A 19,189-nucleotide genomic window follows, 5' to 3' on the forward strand; every position below is an offset into this window, starting at 1 on the left:
TTCATCATCCCGGTGCTCTCCATGACGAGGAGGGAGTAGTTCTCCCTCGGGGCTGAGGGTATGTACCAGTAGCTATGTGTTTGATCTCTCTCTCTCTCTCTCGTGTTCTTGAGGTGATACGATCTTGATGTATCGCGAGCTTTGCTATTATAGTTGGATCTTATGTTTCTCCCCCCCTCTACTCTCTTGTAATGAATTAAGTTTCCCCTTTGAGGTTATCTTATCGGATTGAGTCTTTAAAGATTTGAGAACACTTGATGTATGTCTTGCCGTGCGTATCTGTGGTGACAATGGGATACCACGTGATTCACTTGATGTATGTTTTGGTGATCAACTTGCGAGTTCCGCCCATGAACCTATGCATACGGGTTTGCACATGTTTTTGTCGTGATTCTCCGGTAGGAACTTTGGGGCACTCTTTGAGGTTCTATGTGTTGGTTGAATAGATAAATCTGAGATTGTGTGATGCATATCGTATAATCATACCCACGGATACTTGAGGTGACAATCGAGTATCTAGGTGACATTAGGGTTTTGGTTGATTTGTGTCTTAAGGTGTTATTCTAGTACGAACTCTAGGGCTGTTTGTGACACCTATAGGAATAGCCCAACGGATTGATAGGAAAGAATAACTTTGAGGTGGTTTCGTACCCTACCATAATCTCTTCGTTCGTTTTCCGCTATTAGTGACTTTGGAGTGACTTCTGTTGCATGTTGAGGGATAGTTTTATGATCCAATTATGTTAGTATTGTTGAGGGAACTTACACTAGTGAAAGTATGAACCCTAGGCCTTGTTTCAACGCATTGCAATACCATTTACGCTCACTTTTATCATTAGTTACCTTGCTGTTTTTATATTTTCAGATTACAAAAACTATTATCTACTATCCATATACCACTTGTATTACCATCTCTTCGCCGAACTAGTGCACCTATACAATTTACCATTGTATTGGGTGTGTTGGGGACACAAGAGACTCTTTGTTATTTGGTTGCAGGGTTGCTTGAGAGAGACCATCTTCATCCTACGCCTTCTACGGATTGATAAACCTTAGGTCATCCACTTGAGGGAAATTTGCTACTGTCCTACAAACCTCTGCACTTGGAGGCCCAACAACGTCTACAAGAAGAAGGTTGTGTAGTAGACATCAATCACCATGATCCTGCGTATGCGTAGGAATTTTTTTGAAATTACTACATTCCCCAACAAAGCCCCCAAATGACCTTGAGAGGTTTTTAATGACCCTGATTCGAATACGATCCAAGTCGGACCCAAAAGGGGTTAAGCTATGATTCAGATACGATCAAGAAGCCCCCTAGTGAGTTTAGCTTTGCGTCGATCAAGAGGGTAAAGACAACTATGTTCTCTTTGGTTCGAATACGACCTATGTTTGAACAGGAAGCCCCCTAGTGACCATGAGGTTTTAACGGCTAGATTCGAATATGATCATGAGCCGGACCAAGAGGGTTAAGCTAGATTCGAATACGATCAACCTCCAATTGGTCGTCTTATACTTAAGATAACAAAGACATGTGATCATGAAGGAAAAAAGGACAGAGGTCCTGCTTTATTACTTATCATAATATATACAACGTCAAAGTATGTACATTATGAGAGCCGGTGGCTCAAGTGTAGTAAGGCCGAAGATGAGCAATATTCCACAGCCGGCGGGTCTCCTCCTCCGACTTACGTGAGTCTTTGTGCTCTTGAACATCGATAAGATAGTATGACCCATTATTCAAGTTTTTGCTGACCACAAAGGGTCCTTCCCAAGGTGGGGATAGCTTGTGCGCATCAGACTGATCCTGGATGAGCCGGAGCACCAGGTCACCTTCTTGGAAGGTTCTTGACTTAACCCGGTGACTGTGATAACGACGCAGGTCATGTTGGTAAATCATTGAGCGGGCTGCTACTAAGTCGTGCTCTTCATCCAATAGGTCGAGCGCATCCTGACGGGCTTGTTCGTTATCAGCTTCAACGTAAGCCGCCACTCGGGGCGAGTCATGACAGATGTCACTGGCAGGACTGCCTCTACTCCATTAACCATGAAGAAAGGCGTATAACCCATAGATCTGTTAGGGGCAGTATTGATGCTCCATATCACAGAGGGTAACTCTTCCACCCAACAACCCAGCGTCCGTTGTAAAGGGACAATAAGCCGGGGTTTTAAACCTTTCAGGATTTCCTGATTGGATCTTTCAGCTTGACCATTGGATTGGGGGTGAGCTACTGATGAAACATCAAGCCGGATATGTTCCCGTTGACAGAATTCTTCCATACCTCCTTGGGACAGGTTAGTGCCATTGTCAGTGATAATGTTGTGTGGAAAGCCAAAACGAAAGATCACTTTCTTCATAAATTGAACCACCATGGCCGCATCACACTTACTAACCGGCTCTGCCTCAACCCACTTTGTGAATTTGTCCACTGCCACCAAAAGGTGCGTCTTTTTATCTTTGGATCTTTTGAAAGGTCCAACCATATCAAGCCCCCAGACTGCAAACGTCCAAGTAATTGGAATCATCCGTAATTCCCGAGCCAGCACGTGCGCCCGTCGTGCGAATTTTTGACACCCATCACACCTACTGACCAGATCCTCCGCATCGGCGTGAGCCGTTAGCCAGTAAAAACCATGACGGAAAGCTTTGGCCACAAGAGACTTTGAACCGACATGATGGCCACAATCTCCTTCATGGATCTCTCGAAGAATTTCTTGACCTTCTTCAGGAGAGACACAACGTTGAAACGCTCCGGTGACACTTCGATAATATAACTTACCATTGGAAATTGCCATTGACTTAGACCGCCGGGTTATCTGTCTAGCCAAGGTCTCATCCTCCGGCAACTCGCCCCGGGGTCATATAAGCCAAATACGACACTGTCCAATCTGGAATGACATGAAGAGCCGCCACCAATTGTGCTTCCGGGTCTGGAACAGCCAAGTCTTCTTTTGTAGGCAATTTGACAGAAGGGTTATGCAGAACATCTAAAAAAGTGTTAGGCGGCACCGACTTACGCTGAGATCCCAACCGGCTTAAAGCATCAGCTACTTCGTTCTTTCTCCGGTCAATGTGCTCCACTTGATAACCCTTGAAGTGTCCAGTAACAGCGTCAACCTCACAGCGATAAGCCGCCATGAGAGGATCCTTGGAGTCCCACTTGCCTGATACTTGCCGAGCCACCAAATCTAAGTCGCTAAGGCATCTAACCCGGCTTAAACTCATTTCTTTAGCCATTTGAAGACCATGGAGTAAGGCATCATACTCAGCTGCGTTGTTAGTACAAGGAAACATCAACCGCAACACATAACAAAATTTATCACCTCGAGGGGAAGTTAAAACAACTCCAGCCCCCGAGCCTTCCAATTGCCTGGACCCATCAAAATGAATCATCCAATATGTGTTTTCTGGCTTCTCTTCGGGTATCTGCAACTCCGTCCAATCGTTAATGAAGTACACTAGTGCTTGAGATTTGATGGCAGTACGTGGCACATACTTTAAACCATGAGACCCAAGTTCAATGGCCCACTGGTGACTCGTCCCGTGGCTTCTCTATTTTGAATAATATCTCCTAAAGGAGCAGAGCTAACCACAGTGATAGGATGACCCTGAAAGTAATGCTTAAGCTTCCGGCTCGCCATGAACACCCCATAAACAAGTTTCTGCCAATGTGGATATCTCTGTTTGGACTCAATGAGCACCTCACTGACGTAGTAAACCGTCCGTTGAACCAGATATTCCTTGCCAGCCTCTTTGCGCTCTACAACGATGGCCACACTGACAACACGTGTGTTAGTAGCCACATATAACAACAGTGGCTCCTTATCAACGGGAGCAACAAGAACCGGCGGTCCGGCGGCTTAGCGAGCTGTCTTTTCAGATCTTCAAAGGCAGAGTTAGCAGCATCACTCCAAACAAAATCATCTGTCTTCTTCATCATTTGATATAATGGCATAGCCTTCTCACCTAACCGGCTTATGAAACGGCTTAAAGCCGCAACATGACCCGCCAACCGCTGAACGTCATTGATGCACGCCGACTTAGCTAAAGACGTAATCGCCTATATTTTCTCTGGGTTAGCCTCAATGCCTTTGTCAGACACCAAAAAACCCAAAAGCTTGCCTGCCGGCACTCCAAAAACGCACTTGACTGGGTTAAGCATCATCTTGTAGACCTGGAGGTTATCAAAAGTTTCCTTCAGATCATCTACCAAAGTTCCTTCTCTCTGGATTTCACCACTATATCGTCCACATAAGCATGAACATTACGCCCAATCTGGTTGTGAAGACAGTTCTGCACACACCGCTCATAAGTCGCCTGGGCACTCTTAAGCCCAAAAGGCATGGACACATAGCAAAAGGCTCCAAATGGAGTAACAAAAGCTGTCTTCTTCTGGTCCTTAACCGCCATCTTGATCTGATGGTAACCAGAGTAAGCATCCAAAAAGCTCGAATGCTCACAACCTGTCGTAGCATCAATTATTTGATCAATACTAGGGAGAGCAAAAGGATCAGCCGGACAGGCTTTGTTTAAGTCCATGTAATCCACACACATACGCCAGGTGCCATTCTTTTTAAGCACGATCACCGGGTTAGCCAACCACTCTGGATGAAAGACTTCAATAATGAATCCGGCTGCCAAAATCCGGGCCACCTCTTCTCCAATAGCCTTGGGCCTTTCCTCGTTGAACCATCGAAGAAACTGCCTGACCGGCTTAAACTTTGGATCAATATTGAGAGTGTGCTCAGCGAGTTCTCTTGGTACACCCGGCATGTCAGAAGGCTTCCATGCAAAGATGTCCCAGTTCTCACGGATGAACTCGATGAGCGCGCCTTCCTATTTGGGATCCAAATTAGCACTGATAATAAATTGTTTGGATGAGTCGCCAGGCACAAAATCAATCATCTTGGTACCGTCAGCTGACTTAAACTTCAGCGCCGGCTCATGTTCAGTAGTTGGCTTCTTCAAAGATGTCATGTCTGCCGGGTCAACATTGTCTTTGTAGAACTTTAACTCCTCCGTCGTGCAAACAGATTCCGCGTAAGCGGCATCGCCTTCCTCACAATCTAAGGCTATCTTCCGACTTCCATGTATTGTGATAGTACCTTTATAACCTGGCATCTTGAGCTGCAGATAAACATAACACGGCCGTGCCATGAATTTTGCATAAGCCGGTCGTCCAAATAGGGCGTGATACGGGCTCTTGATTTTGACCACCTCAAAGGTTAATTTCTCAGCCCTGGAATCATGCTCATCTCCAAAAGCTACCTCCAGCTCAATCTTACCCACTGGGTATGCCGACTTACCGGGCACCACTCCATGAAAAACAGTGTTGGACGTCTTAAGACTTTTGTCAGTCAACCCCATGCGATGGAACGTCTCATAATAGAGGATATTGATGCTACTGCCTCTGTCCATGAGTACTTTAGTAAATTTATATCCACCAACCTGAGGCGCCACCACCAAAGCCAGATGACCCGGATTGTCAACCCGGGGAGGGTGATCCTCACTACTCCACAAAATAGGCTGCTCAGGCCATCTCAGATAACGAGGAACCGCCGGCTCAACAGCGTTGACCGCTCTCTTATAAAGTTTCTGGTCCCTTTTGCATAAACTGGTGGTGAACACATGATACTGCCCACTGCTTAGCTGCTTTGGGTAACACTGAAACCCAGATTGCTGCTGCTGCTGACTGCTACCTCTTGAGCACTGCATTGGTTTTCCCTTGAAGAGGAAAGGGTGATGCAGCAAAGTAGCGTAAGTATTTCCCTCAGTTTTTGAGAACCAAGGTATCAATCCAGTAGGAGGCTACGCGCGAGTCCCTCGCACCTGCACAAAACAAATAAATCTCGCAACCAACGCGATAAGGGGTTGTCAATCCCTACATGGTCACTTACGAGAGTGAGATCTGATAGATATGATAAGATAATATTTTTGGTATTTTTATGATAAAGATACAAAGTAAAATAAAGGGCAATGAAAATAACTAAGTGTTGGAAGATTAATATGATGAAGATATACACGGGGGCCATAGGTTTCACTAGTGGCTTCTCTCAAGAGCATAGATAAATTCATGCAATATGATAAAAAACCATCTTGTTATCCTCGATGGCAACAATACAATACATGCCTTGCTGCCCCTACTGTCACTGGGAAAGGACACTGCAAGATTGAACCCAAAGCTAAGGACTTCTCCCATTGCAAGAAAGATCAATCTAGTAGGCCAAACCAAACTGATAATTCGAAGAGACTTGCAAAGATAACCAATCATACATAAAAGAATTCAGAGAAGATTCAAATATTGTTCATAGATAAACTTGATCATAAACCCACAATTCATCGGTCTCAACAAACACACCGCAAAAGAAGATTACATCGAATAGATCTCCACAAGAGTGGGGGAGAACTTTGTATTGAGATCCAAAAAGAGAGAAGAAGCCATCTAGCTACTAACTATGGACCCAAAGGTCTGAGGTAAACTACTCACACTTCATCGGAGAGGCTATGGTGTTGATGTAGAAGTCCTCCGTGATCGATGCCCCCTCCGGCGGAGCTCCGAAACAGGCCCCAAGATGAGATCTCGTGGATACAGAAAGTTACGGCGGTGGAATTAGGGTTTTGGCTCCGTATCTGATCGTTTGGGGGTACGTAGGTATATATAGGAGGAAGAAGTACGTCGGTGGAGAAACAGGGGGCCTACGAGGGTGGAGGGCGTGCCTGGGGGGGTAGGCGCGCCCCCTTACCTCGTGGCCTCCATGTTGGTTGCTTGACGTAGGGTCCAAGTCTCCTGGATCATGTTCGGTGAGAAAATCACGTTCTCGAAGGTTTCATTCCGTTTGGACTCCGTTTGATATTCCTTTTCTTCGAAACCCTAAAATAGGCAAAAAAACAGCAATTCTGGGATGGGCCTCCGGTTAATAGGTTAGTCCCAAAAATAATATAAAAGTGTATAATAAAGCCCAATAATGTCCAAAATAGTAGATAATATAGCATGGAGCAATAAAAAATTATAGATACGTTGGAGACGTATCAAGCATCCCCAAGCTTAATTTCTGCTCGTCCTCGAGTAGGTAAATGATAAAAACATAATTTTTGATGTGGAATGCTACTTGGCATAATTTCAATGTAATTCTTCTTAATTGTGGCATGAATATTCAGATCCGAAAGATTCAAGATAAAAGTTCAATATTGACATAGAAATAATAATACTTCAAGCATACTAACTAAGCAATTATGTCTTCTCAAAATAACACGGCCAAAGAAAGTTCATCCCTACAAAATCATATAGTTTAGTCATGCTCCATTTTCATCACACAAGAATGCTCTCATCATGCACAACCCCGATGACAAGCCAAGCAATTGTTTCATACTTTAGTAATCTCAAACTTTATAAACCTTCACGCAATACATGAGCGTGAGCCATGGATATAGCACTATGGGTGGAATAGAGTATAATGATGGGGGTTATGTGGAGAAGACAAAAAAGGAGAAAGTATCACATCAACGAGGCTAATCAATGGGCTATGGAGATGCCCATCGATTGATGTTAATGCAAGGAGTAGGGATTGCCATGCAACGGATGCACTAGAGCTAGAAATGTATGAAAGCTCAACAAAATAAACTAGTGGGTGTGCCTCCAACTTGCTTGCTCACGAAGACCTAGGGCACTTGAGGAGGCCCATTGTTGGAATATACAAGCCAAGTTCTATAATGAAAAATTCCCACTAGTATATGAAAGTGACAAAACGAGAGACTCTCTATCATGAAGATCATGGTGCTACTTTTGAAGCACAAGTGTGGAAAAAGGATAGTAGCATTGTCCCTTTTTATTTTCTTTTTTTGGGCCTTCACTTTTTGGCCTTTCTCTTTTTTTATTGGGACAATGCTCTATTAAATGATGATCATCACACTTCTATCTATTTACAACTCAATGATTACAACTCGATACTAGAATAAGGTATGACTCTATATGAATGCCTCCGGCAGGGTACCGGGATATGCAATGAATCAAGTGTGACATGTATAAAAAATTATGAACGGTGGCTTTGCCACAAATACGATGTCAACTACATGATCATGCAAAGCAATATGACAATGATGAACGTGTCACGATAAACAGGATGGTGGAAAGTTGCATGACAATATATCTCGGAATGCCTATGGAAATGCCATAATAGGTAGGTATGGTGGCTGTTTTGAGGAATATATAAGGAGGTTTATGTGTGAAAGAGCGTATCATATCACGGGGTTTGGATGCACCGGCAAAGTTTGCACCAACTCTCAATGTGAGAAAGGGCAATGCACGGTACCGAAGAGGCTAGCAATGATGGAAGGGTGAGAGTGCGTATAATCCATGGACTCAACATTAGTCATAAAGAACTCACATACTTATTGCAAAAATCTACAAGTCATCAAAAACCAAGCACTACACGCATGCTCCTAGGGGGATAGATTGGTAGGAAAAGACCATCACTCGTCCCCGACCGCCACTCATAAGGAGGACAATCAAAGAACACCTCATGTTTCAAATTTGTTACATAATGTTTACCATACGTGCATGCTACGGGACTTGCAAACTTCAACACAAGTATTTCTCAATTTCACAACTACTCAACTAGCACAACTTTAATATCACTACCTCCATATCTCAAAACAATCATCAAACATCAAACTTCTCTTAGTATTCAACACACTCATAAGAGAATTTTATTATTAATCTTGTATACCTAGCATATTAGGATTATTTAAGAAAATTACCATGCTATTTAAGACTCTCAAAATAATCTAAGTGAAGCATGAGATATCAATAGTTTCTATAAAACAAATCCACCACTGTGCTCTCAAACATATAAGTGAAGTACTAGAGTAAAACTATATAACTCAAAAGATATAAGTGAAGCACATAGAGTATTCTAATAATTTCCGAATCATGTGTGTTTCTCTCAAAAGGTGTGTACAGCAAAGATTATTGTGGTAAACTAAAAAGCAAATACTCAAATCATACAAGACGCTCCAAAACTTGAAAACTTCACAACACAAAACTTAAAGTAGAAAATCTCGTGAGCTCCGTTAGCGAAAGAAAAAAAAAAGACCACTTCAAGGTACTGTAATGAACTCATTATTTATTTATATTGGTGTTAAACCTACTGTATTCCAACTTTTCTATGGTTTATAAACTATTTTACTAGCCATAGATTCATCAAAATAAGCAAACAACACACGAAAAACAGAATATGTCAAAAACAGAACAGTCTGTAGTAATCTGTAGCTAGTGCAAGATCTGGAACCCCAAAAATTCTAAAATAAATTGCTGGACGTGAGGAATTTATCTATTAATCATATGCAAAAAGAATTAACTAAATATCACTTTCCAAAAAAATGGCAGCAGTTCTCGTGAGCGCTAAAGTTTCTGTTTTTTACAACAGGATTAACAAGACTTTCCCCAAGTCTTCCCAACGGTTCTACTTGGCACAAACACTAATTAAACACAAAAAACACAACCAAAACAGAGGCTATATAAATTATTTATTACTAAACAGGAGCAAAAACAAGGAATAAAAATAAAATTGGGTTGCCTCCCAACAAGCGCTATCGTTTAATGCCCCTAGCTAGGCATAAAAAACAAGGATAGATCTAGGTATTGCCATCCTTGGTAGGCAGTCCATAAGTGGCTCTCATAATAGATTCATAAGGTAATTTAATTTTCTTTCTAGGAAAGTGTTCCATGTCTTTCCTTAACGGAAATTGGAATCTAATATTTCCTTCCTTCATATCAATAATTGCACCAATCGTTCTAAGGAAAGGTCTACCAAGAATAATAGGACATGAAGGATTGCAATCTATGTCAAGAACGATAAAATCTACGAGCACATAATTCCTATTTGCAACAATAATAACATCATTAATTCTTCCCATAGGTTTCTTAATAGTGGAATCCGCAAGGTGCAAGTTTAGAGAGCAATCATCAAAATCACGGCAACCTAACAAATCACACAAAGTCTTTGGAATCGTGGAAACACTAGCACCCAAATCACACAAGGCATAGCATTCATGATCTTTAATTTTAATTTTAATAGTAGGTTCCCACTCATCATAAAGTTTTCTATGGATAGAAACTTCCAACTCAAGTTTTTCTTCATAAGATTGCATCAAAGCATCAACGATATGTTTGGTAAAAGCTTTATTTTGGCTATAAGCATGAGGAGAATTTAGCATGGATTGCAAAAAGGAAATACAATCTATCAGAGAGCAATTATCATAATTAAATCCCTTGAAATCCAAAATAGTAGGTTCATTAACATCTAGAGTTTTGATCTCTTCAATCCCACTTTTATCAAATTTAGCATCAAGATCTAAAAACTCCGAATTTTTGGAACGCCTTCTAGGTAAAGGTGGATCATATTCAGTCCCATCATTATCAAGATTCATATTGCAAAACAAAGATTTAATAGGGGACACATCAATAACTTTTAGATCTTCATCTTTATTATCATGGAAACTAGAAGAACACGCTCTTATAAAGGAATCTTTTTTAGCACGCATCCTAGCGGTTCTTTCTTTGCACTCATCAATGGAAATTCTAAGGCTTTGAGAGACTCATTGATATCATGCTTAGGTGGAATAGATCTAAGTTTCAAGGAATCAACATCAAGAGAAATTCTATCAACGTTCCTAGCCAACTCATTAATCTTAAGCAATTTTTATTCAATCAAAGCATTGAAATTCTTTTGCGAAGTAATAAATTCTTTAATATTAGATTCAAAATCAGAGGGCATCTTATTATAATTTCCATAAGAATTGTTGTAGGAATTACCATAATTATTAGAGGAATTGCTAGGATAAGGCCTAGGATTAAAGTTTCCTCTATACGCGTTGTTACCAAAATTGTTCCTACCAACAAAATTCACATCCATAGATTCATTATTATTCTCAATCAAAGCAGACGAAGGCATATCATTAGGATCAAAAGAAACACTTTTATTAGCAAATAATTTCATAAGTTCATCAATCTTTCCACTCAAAACATTAATTTCTTCTATCGCATGCACTTTCTTATTAGTAGATCTTTCAATGTGCCATTGAGAATAATTAACCATAATATTAACTAGGAGTTTAGTAGCTTCTCCTAAAGTGATTTCCATAAAAGTGCCTCCCGCGGCCGAAACTAAAATATTTCTAGAAGCAAAATTCAATCCGGCATAAAATTTTTGTATAATCATCCACAAATTCAAACCATGAGTAGGGCAATTACGTATCATTAATTTCATCCTCTCCCAAGCTTGTGCAACATGTTCATGATCAAGTTGCTTAAAATTCATAATATTGTTTCTAAGAGAGATGATCTTAGCGGGAGGAAAATACTTAGAGATAAAAGCATCTTTGCACTTATTCCAAGAATCAATACTATTTTTAGGCAAAGATGAAAACCAAGCTTTAGCACGATCTCTAGGCGAGAAAGGAAATAGCTTCAATTTAACAATATCATTATCCACATCTTTCTTATTTTGCATATCACACAAATCAACGAAGCTATTTAGATGAGTAGCGACATCTTCACTAGGAAGGCCGGAAAACGGATCTTTCATGACAAGATTCAGCAAGGCAGCATTAATTTCACAAGATTCAGCATTGGTAAGAGGAGCAATCGGAGTGCTAATAAAATCATTGTTGTTGGTATTGGTAAAGTTACATAATTTAGTGTTATCTTGAGCCATCGTAACAAGCAAGCAATCCAACACACAAGCAAACAAGAAACGGGCAAAAAGAGGCAAATAGAGAAAGAGAGGGAGGATCTATATAGAGAGGGCGAATAAAACGGCAAGGGTGAAGTGGGGGAGAGGAAAACAAGAGGTAAATGGCAAATAATGTAATGCGGGAGATAAGGGTTTGTGATGGGTACTTGGTATGTTTGACTTTTGCGTAGACCTCCCCGGCAACGGCGCCAGAAATGGCTCGTTGACGGGAGTTAAAATTTTAACTTGACTTCGCGTGAGCCTCCCCGGCAACGGCGCCAGAAATCCTTCTTGCTACCTCTTGAGAAGTGCGTTGGTTTTCCCTTGAAGAGGAAAGGGTGATGCAGCAAAGTAGCGTAAGTATTTCCCTCGGTTTTTGAGAACCAAGGTATCAATCCAGTAGGAGGCTATGCGCGAGTCCCTCGCACCTGCACAAAACAAATAAATCCTCGCAACCAACGTGATAAGGGGTTGTCAATCCCTACACGGTCACTTAAGAGAGTGAGATATGATAGATATGATAAGATAATATTTTTGGTATTTTTATGATAAAGATACAAAGTAAAATAAAGGGCAATGAAAATAACTAAGTGTTGGAAGATTAATATGATGAAGATAGACCCGGGGGCCATAGGTTTCACTAGTGGCTTCTCTCAAGAGCATAGGTATTTTACGGTGGGTGAACAAATTACTGTTGAGCAATTGACAGAATGGAGCATAGTTATGAGAATATCTAGGTATGATCATGTATATAGGCAACACGTCCGAGACAAGTAGACCGACTCCTGCCTGCATCTACTACTATTACTCCACACATCGACCGCTATCCAGCATGCATCTAGAGTATTAAGTTCATAAGAACAGAGTAACGCCTTAAGCAAGATGACATGATGTAGAGGGATAAATTCATGCAATACGATAAAAACCCCATCTTGTTATCCTCGATGGCAACAATACAATATGTGCCTTGCTGCCCCTACTGTCACTGGTAAAGGACACCGCAAGATTGAACCCAAAGCTAAGCACTTCTCCCATTGCAAGAAATATCAATCTAGTAGGCCAAACCAAACTGATAATTCAAAGAGACTTGCAAAGATAACCAATCATACATAAAAGAATTCAGAGAAGATTCAAATATTGTTCATAGCTAAACTTGATCATAAACCCACAATTCATCGGTCTCAACAAACACACCGCAAAAGAAGATTACATCAAATAGATCTCCACAAGAGAGGGGGAGAACTTTGTATTGAGATCCGAAAAGAGAGAAGAAGCCATCTAGCTAATAACTATGGACCCGAAGGTCTGAAGTAAACTACTCACACTTCATCGGAGAGGCTATGTTGTCGATGTAGAAGCCCTCCGTGATCGATGCCCCCTCCGGTGGAGCTCCGGAGCAGGCCCCAAGATGGGATCTCGTGGATACAGAAAGTTACGGCGGTGGAATTAGGGTTTTGGCTCCGTATCTGATCGTTTGGGTGTACGTAGGTATATATAGGAGGAAGAAGTACGTCGGTGGAGCAACAGGGGGCCCACGAGGGTGGAGGGCGCGCCTAGGGGGGTAGGCGCGCCCCCTACCTCGTGGCCTCCCTGTTGGTTGCTTAACGTAGGGTCCAAGTCTCCTGGATCATGTTCGGTGAGAAAATCACGTTCCCGAAGGTTTCATTCCATTTGGACTCCGTTTGATATTCCTTTTCTTCGAAACCCTAAAATAGGCAAAAAAAACCAGCAATTCTGGGCTGGGCCTCTGGTTAATAGGTTAGTCCCAAAAATAATATAAAAGTGTATAATAAAGCCCAATAATGTCCAAAACAGTAGATAATATAGCATGGAGCAATCAAAAATTATAGATACATTGGAGACGTATCACTGACCTCCAGTATCTGATGAGAAATCTAAAATGACTCGAGCAATCTTGAAGATACTTTCTTGGCTAGTATACGTAGTCTCCCCAGGTCTTGGCGCGCTTCTTGGACTTCTCCATCTTTGCGCGGCGAAGCCCGTCCTGGGTGATGGTGATGCAAGTCCATATCTCATACGCGGTGTAAGCGTCTTTTGCCGCATACTCGATGTGCCTCATGAACAGGGGCATGCACTCCCAGCGCCTATGTTCTGCGTCGGTCAACTTCTTCTTCATGTTGTTGTAGTAGCCGTCGACAAGGATGTCGGAGACATCTGCAAGAAAGTCTAGCGGCTTGATCGCTGCAGGCACCCTCCATTCCTTCTAGATCTCGACGAAGTTGAAGATCTCTAGCCCGACGCACTCGATCTTCTCTATGTCGTCATCGATGTGAATCCAACAAACATGTACCTGGGGTCGTCAAAGAAGTTGGCAAACAACATGCACCTGTCGTCAGCTTCACTCAGTTGGAAAAGTAGCACCGGCTGAGTCTTGCCGATGGAGAGCTGGACGAGGGCGGATTTCTGCTTCTTGTCATCCTCATTGGTGTACTCCACATCAACTCTGACGATTTTGTGGCGCTGGATCTTGAGGTAACGCTCGTACTACTCGACGGTGGTTGCTGCCTGCTACAAGTCGTTGAGTGGATCACATGCAACATGGTGTTGCCATGGGCTTGCACCTCCTTAAACTCGTCGACGAACCCCATCGCCTGGAGAAGGAACTGTTGCCTTCTGTGGAGATCGATCAATTGGAGGGAAGTGGTGGCAGCGCAATGGCGATTTCGGTTGTTGTGGATAAGAAAGCCTTGGCGGAGTTCTAAATTTAAGGGGCGGGATGGCGGCAATGGATGAACTACACGATCTCCCTGACGATGTGGTTGTGCGGATCATGGGTTGGGTTGCGTCTGTGATCGTGGCTTTTTAGCGATGCAACCACTCGTAGTGGGTGGTCGCCTTTGATCGTGGTTTTTTATTTTTCACCAGTAATATTAATAACCATCGCGCTATCTCCTGGTGCACATTGTTTTAGTATGGTAGAAAGAACCATTTAGTTGTCGAACTGCATTTTAGATGTAACCCCACTTCTTTGTAGAATACACCGCACTGCATTCTTGAAGTTTGCAGACTGCAATTGTTAGACGCAGGGGGGTCCCCCATATTTTTTGTTGTGGATATTCATTTAAAGAAAGTCTTTTTTTGGATGTGCTATCTTCACATGCGCATTGTTTTTTCGACGGGAACTAATTTTGCAAACTGTGTGTACTTCATTGTGTGTTCGTCTGAACGTCATTAACATGTAGAGCAAACTGCATCTAGTTTCACCCATTTTTTGTAATACTATGCTTCTTTGTTGTTTTTAGTTTTTTACTTAAATTTTTATGTGAACTCTGAGTGGATTTTTCAGGGAAATCACATTTTTTTCACATAGCTCTGCGTGAGTATATAAATTTTTAACTGCAATAAAGGTGAACTACAAGTGTTGAGGGCACAACTCAACAAGCCCAGAAAAGAGAAAAAAGAACACATGCGGCGGTGTGTGCATGTGTGTGTCTTGTTGAACTACTGTAGGACCTTGTGCCTCGCTGGTTTTCTTTATTTATAAAGCGGGGCGAAAACCTATTTCAATAACTACAAGTGTTCCCTTTGTATACAGGCGGACTATTACTTCCCTACAAGCGAACTTCAATTACTTTGGCTAGGCCTGTCATTCCGGCCCTCGTGTATGTTGTTACTCGACTTTTGTTGATGGGCTGGGTACGGCTCCTTCTAATTTACCCGGCCCATTTGTGCAACTTTTCCCATGTGCCCCTCCAACACGCTCCCACTACCCCGCTCATATGGAGAGAATGAAAAAAAGCCTCTACCCTCTCTTCCAATACCCGCTCGGAGCAACTCCCCACCACCATGGAAACCGTCGCCGCTCGCGGCAACCGCCGTCCTCCACAGCACTCGTCTGTGCCTGGGATCCCTTTTATCGACATGTTGCTCCATATTCCTCCATTCCGCGCCCGCTCCGCTCCCCTCGTCCCCCACCGCCACCATCATCCCCTTGGTTGTGGTCCTCCTCTCATCCCCTCGGTCGTGATTGTTCCCTGTCTAGTTGTTTGATTCTCGTAGTGGCTGCGTTTTTTGCTGATGTAGTTAGTTTTCGTAAGCAGGTGATTTCTTCTCGATTTAAAGGTTGTACTCGTGTGAACTCCGTGGGCAGAGCAAGGTGTATCTAGGGTTTCGTTGGATTTCCTCGTTTTTGTTGCTGATATTCGTCACACCGTCCTTGCCACGCAAACGCCATGTCTTCGCCAAGCAAAGCAGATGGAGGAGATCAAGGTATGTGGACAACTTGCTTCCCCTTGTTTATGTTATGTCTTGTTTATCTAGTTGTCTTGTTCATCCTGAAGATTCGTTTTTGGTGTCTTAGTTCTCAGCATTCTTGACATTATTGTCATTTGATTTTATTGACATTGTTTCTGGTTTTTTGAATCCACTAGGTAGTGTCAATCATTGTCTTCGGATTCTTCACATCATGCAGTCTATAATAAAATAAATCATCTTGGGTGTGTCTTAAGTTGACTCTAGACAAAACTTTAGTGTTAAATGCCATGATATACAGAGATGATAAGGTCAAATCTTAGTCCAGCTATTAAATGACAGTCTGCCTCATACTCCATCCCTCCTCCTCCCTCATTAATCACATAAGCAACTACCTCTAGCCTCATCTTCCAGCTATTAAATGACAGTCTTCCTCTTTTGTTGCCACTGACGGGATTAAGAGTCAGCTGGCCCTTATAGTGGCAACAAAAGAGGCTAGGAAGATTGGCTTGATAGCCGGGCAGCTCACTCTAATGTGGAGGCTGATCAAAATAACTCGATGGCGCATTGGAAGATTAAAATTCCCTCCAAGTTGCGGGTGTTTGCATTACAGTTGCCTAATCAGAATATAGGTATAAAAAGAAAAATAAATTGGTAATGTGAACACATGAGATGTAGGCATGGAGGTGAGTAAGCTACTTGAGCAACGGTGGCCCGGAGTGCTGCGCAACATGGGATGAACAGAAGTACAAGCAAGCATGCAAGAATAATTCCCCAGTAAGGAAGCTGGAATTCATTTTCAAACCCTTCACAGGTAAACACTACCAGACCAACCATTGGTATAGAAGAAGAATAAACCACCAGATAGGAATGATTTTATGATTATCCATCATTTTCACATGAACATCACGACTGCCTCGACCTTCAATTGATTGGTTTAATTGGTTCCAAAATGACCTACAAGCACACAGATAGTGAAAGCTCATTATGAAATGTATTATGACTGCTATTGAGAGAAACTGCCATGATAGACTCTGCTTTATCATTGTACGTCAAAAGGATGAAAGGAGGCAAGGCGATGGGCCCTGATTATATCCCCATTGAGGTGTGGAAAGGACTCGGGGACATAGCGATAGTATGGCTAACCAAGCTTTTCAACCTCATTTTTCGGGCAAACAAGATGCCTGAAGAATGGAGACGGAGTATATTAGTACCAATCTTCAAGAACAAGGGGGTGTTCAGAGTTGTACTAATTACCGTGGAATTAAGCTGATGAGCCATACAATGAAGTTATGGGAGAGAGTCATTGAGAACCGCTTAAGAAGAATGACAAGCGTGACCAAAAATCAGTCTGGTTTCATGCCTGGGAGGTCGACCATGGAAGCCATTTTCTTGGTACGACAACTTATGGAGAGATATAGGGAGCAAAAGAAGGACTTGCATATGGTGTTCATTGACTAGGAGAAGGCCTATGATAACATATCGCGGAATGTCATATGGTGGGCCTTGGAGAAACACAAAGTCCCAGCAAAGTACATTACCCTCATCAAGGACATGTGCGATAATGTTGTGACAAGTGTTCGAACAAGTGATGTCGACATTGATGACTTCCCGATTAAGATAGGACTGCATCAGGGGTCAGCTTTGAGCCCTTATCTTTTTGCATTGGTGGTGGATGAGGTCACAAGGGATATACAAGGAGATATCCCATGGTGTATGCTCTTTGCGGATCAAGTGGTGCTAGTTGACGATAGTCGGACGGGGGTAAATAGGAAGTTAGAGTTATGGAGACAAACCTTGGAATCAAAAGGGTTTAGTCTTAGTAGAAATAAAACCGAGTACATGATGTGTGGCTTCAGTACTACTAGGTGTGAGGAAGAGGAGGAGGTTAGCCTTGATGGCTAGGTGGTACCTCAGAAGGACAGCTTTCGATATTTGAGGTCAACGTTGCAGGAGGATGGGGGTATTGATGAAGATGTGAAACATCAAATCAAAGCCGGATGGATGAAGTGGCGCCAAGCTTCTGGCATTCTCTATGACAAGAGAGTGCCACAAAAGCTAAAAGGCAAGTTCTACAGGACGGCAGTTCAACCCGCAATGTTGTATGGCGCTGAGTGTTGGCCGACTAAAAGGCGACATGTTCAACAGTTAGGCATGGCGGAGATGCGTATGTTGAGATGGATGTGTGGCCACACGAGGAAGGATCGAGTCCGGAATGATGTTATATGAGATAGAGTTGGGGTAGCACCGATTAAAGAGAAGCTTGTCCAACATCGTCTGAGATGGTTTGGGCATATTCAGCGCAGGCCTCCAGATGCTCCAGTGCATAGCGGGCGGCTAAAGCGTGCGGAGAATGTCAAGAGAGGACGGGATAGACCGAATTTGACATGGGAGGAGACCGTTAGGAGAGACCTGAAGGATTGGAGTATCACTAGAGAGTTAGCTATGGACAGGGGCGCGTGGAAGTTTGCTATCCATGTGCCAGAGCCATGAGTTGTGTTGGGGATATCACTACTGGACATAAACCGACCTATCTGGGCCGGGTTAACTTCGCCAGTAGTTAACTATGTTAAAGCCCAAGAAGGCAGATGAGGGCTCAAGGCCCATAGTCGGTTCAAGGCCTGTAGCAGTAAACCGGCGTTGGTATGTAACTTGTATTGTAAGTTAGGAATAAGTAGAGACCAAATCAGACACATCTATGAGCCGGTATTGGGATTCTGTGAACCGACGGGCATCACCCGTGTATATAAGGGGATGACCCGGCGGCGGTTCAGACAACAGACAACAACTCGAGACTTAGGCGAAGCTTGTTTGCTCCCTAGTCATCGAAACCCCATCAATTCCATCACAACTAGATGTAGGCTTTTACCTTCATTGAAGAGGCCGAACTAGTATAAACTCTCTTGCGTCCCTGTGTCCGCTTTAACCCCTTCAAGCTAACCCGTTGCGATGGCTCCACGACTAAGTCCTTTCACGAGGATATCTGCCATGACAAAACCACGACAGTTGGCGCCCACCATGGGGCTATCGCACGATGGTTTCAAGTTCTTGGAGGGCCGCTTTGAAGGACTCGAGGGCTACGTTGTGGGCCGGATGACTAAGAGTCGTCGCGGCAAGCTCTACATCGATGATGCAGGCTGGGGCCCCGAGGCCGGCTCAGTTGAGTACGGGTACCAGGTCCCCTTTGGTGGCATACACGTTTTCATCGACAAGATCGGTGAACCGGGCCCTGAGCCAGACATCT

This window comes from Triticum urartu, chromosome 6 (genome assembly GCF_003073215.2).
Source record: "Triticum urartu cultivar G1812 chromosome 6, Tu2.1, whole genome shotgun sequence".
In the NCBI taxonomy this organism is placed as follows: Eukaryota; Viridiplantae; Streptophyta; class Magnoliopsida; order Poales; family Poaceae; genus Triticum; species Triticum urartu.